Raw genomic sequence first — 3161 nt, 5'->3', positions numbered from 1 at the left:
CATCTAAGTCTTCTAGGAATTCCCTGTTTCAACTATTGATAAGCGTGATCTTTCAATTTGCTTCTGAGTAATGTCATGTTTTAATTGACTTACTTTATGGACTGCTGTTTAAGTCAAATTGTAAAAAGGACACTCAATAAGCTATTGATATAATGATTAACATTCATAATTGCCATCATTCATGGCCAGCAGGTCAACATGTGTTTCCTTCTGAACCTGTACACTGAGCTGTAGGAAAGAATGTAAACCACATACAGTATCTCATCCAATTACATCAGTAGCCTTGAAAGTTAATGGTACCAATGTAATAACCTCTCCTCTGACACAAATGAACTGGGATACAATGACAGGATCACTCCTGTCATGTGCATGTAACATACATTATGAAGAGATACCCAAATCGGTTCTGCTTTTGTCTCTCCAGGGTCTTGTTATGGATTAGGTGTGTTACCAGATGGCCCCTAGTTGCGGCAGTTGGAAATGTGACATTCACCACAGCTGTTGATCCAGCGGTCAACATGTCCACAATATTCTGGAGTGCGAATGGCCTCCATATAATCAACGCTACCATCACTCATGACAGCATCCGGCCTGGATATGAAGACAGGATCACTCTGGACAGAACCACTGGTTCCCTGGAGCTCAAGGACCTGGCCCCGTGGGACGGTGCAAAATACAAAGTATCCCTTTTTCTTAAAGAAGGATCACCGCTGGGTGGGGAAACAAGGCTGGAGGTGTATGGTGAGTACTGTTGTTGGAGCACTTCTGATCCAGATCTAGTAAATGGTTTTACCATCAAGTTAACTTTTCCCTCTGAGGTGAAATCAAAAACATCTGTAGAGTAGATTACATATTTTCAAATCAAATAAATGTGTATTTGTCACATGCTCCTAATACAACATGTGTAGACGTTACCGTCAAATGCTTACTCATGAGCCCTTTCCCTACAATGCAGTTAAAAAGTAAGACAATTATCAAATAAAAATATATAGCTGTTTCACAATTGCAGTCAGTTGTCTGGGCACAGTGCCATTTCTCCACCTGATTTCTTTCTAATGATCTCTTGTATTTTTGTTAGTAGTGTATGATGAAACAAGATGTTCAGCAGGGGTACATTTTTCAGAAATTGTCATCTAAGCAAAATAAAAAGTAGTTATTCTGTTTTTAACCCACAGAGTCAGTATCCAACGTGGTGATAACTCCCAACAACACAGACTTAGTGGAATTCAACAGCTCTGTCAGTCTGTCCTGGTCCTCCTCTGGCTCCTACCCCTTCTCTTACCTCTGAATGGCAGCTCTGAAGTCATAGCCAGTGATGGAGTTCAGTTTGGTGACGGGAACAGCAGCCTCACCATAGTCAATGTGACGCAATACAACGATGGGCCGTTTAGCTGTAATGTGTTCAACCACGTCAGTAATGGAACCAGCCAGCCTCTAAACCTCACCATCTGTCCATTTTCATAAAAGAAACTGTATGCCTCTGTATTTTAATCCAATGACTTGTTATTTTTGACTTTGCAGATAATCCTCAAGTATATTCTACTGGCTCTATGACTTACACTTGTTGACCACTCTAGCTGGTTGATTTTTGCCTCTTGGTCTTGACCATGATATTGATTGGACAATGTTTTACTGGGCTTACAATGGTTTTCAAATAGGTTGCAGATGGTCCAGAAAACACAACAATGAAGGTGACCCCTCTAGATGTACTGTATGGATCAGGGTCAGACCTTACTCTGTCCTGCTCAGCTGAGTCCAGTCCTCCTGCCCAGTTTCAGTGGGATCTGAATGGAACACTGCTGTCCAATAAAGGACCAGAACTCAGGCTGGAGAACATCCAGGCCAGTCAGAGTGGTAGCTACAGCTGCTGGGCCCATAACACCAGAACCCTGAGGTACCAGACATCTGAACCTTCTGACATCACTGTGCTGGGTAAGTGGTAGAGAGGAGAAGGAGACACACATGGGAGGAAAGAATGAGGCTGGCTCTTTAGGTTTCACAGATCTTAAGGGGTCACATCTGATCTGGGATGTTGGGTCTCTGGTCCGTGTACAGTAAGCTTTCTTTGAACTCCTTTCACAGAATCAATATCTGGTGCTACCTTCATTACTTCCCCAAACCTTCGAATCATCCAGGGGAGTTCTGTAACCTTAACCTGTGACGCTTCTGGCTTTAACATCACCAGAGACTGGATGAAGGATGGTCAGCATCTGTCTGCTGGTGTCAATATAACCATCTCTGAGGATAAGACAGCATCTATCAATCCTGTGAATAAAGGTGATGCTGTAAAATACCTGTGCAAACTCACCAACTCAGTCAGCTCTGTTGAGGTTGAATACAGTCTGACTGTACACCGTAAGTAGTCTTCTATACGCATGTTATGATGTCCATACAATGTTTTCACTCCTTTTGTATTCAAATCAAACAAGCACAAAATAAATGGGATGAGTGATTTATGAATGAACAATCTGGCAACACTTCAACATTTCCTGGTTAGTATGTGTAGTCTTTCTGTCATCTCTGGTTCTCTACATGGTATCTGCAGCGGAGGGGTATGTACCACCAGGTGAACTGTCTGCTGGTGCCATTGCCGGGATTGTGATTAGAGGGTTGGTGGTTGGGGGAGGGGCAATTGGTGTGTCACGAATGTCGTCAGGGAAATAACTGGACCAAGGTGCAGCGTGGTGAGCGTACATATTTCTTTATTTAGAATGTCGCCAACAAAACAAGAAACACCAAAAACTAACGTGAAGCTGACTAGGGCTATACAGGCCACTAACACAGACAACTACCCACAACTAAGGTTGCAAAAAAGGCTGCCTAAGTATGATTCCCAATCAGAGACAACGATTGACAGCTGCCTCTGATTGGCCGAGTGTGGTTCCCAAACACAAAGAAATACAACACATAGAATGCCCACTCCACATCACACCCTGACCTAACCAAATAGAGAAATAAAACGGCTCTCTCAGGTCAGGGCATGACATGGTGGGGCAGTCTTCATCATCAAGAAAAAATGGTGAGTAATATGATGGAACCTAGAACTTTTCATATGTCAATATTTTCATCTTTTAAAATAATACTGTATAAAATCAAGTTTCCATCCTGAACCTTCTTTCAGCTGTATGGGCTCTGCAGTAGACCTGTATGAGAACAATCTC

The 3161-nt window shown here is 42.6% G+C and overlaps 1 pseudogene; it reads left to right on the top strand.

The window, feature by feature from the left end:
* The first annotated feature begins 518 nt into the window (after positions 1-518).
* LOC129837113 (carcinoembryonic antigen-related cell adhesion molecule 1-like) lies at positions 519-2783 on the top strand (annotated as a pseudogene).
* Positions 2784-3161: the final 378 nt, after the last annotated feature.

Source organism: Salvelinus fontinalis, chromosome 38 (genome assembly GCF_029448725.1).
Source record: "Salvelinus fontinalis isolate EN_2023a chromosome 38, ASM2944872v1, whole genome shotgun sequence".
NCBI lineage: Eukaryota > Metazoa > Chordata > Actinopteri > Salmoniformes > Salmonidae > Salvelinus > Salvelinus fontinalis.
The sequence above is the reverse complement of the archived record's forward strand: the minus strand, read 5'-3'. Positions and strand labels throughout refer to the sequence as shown.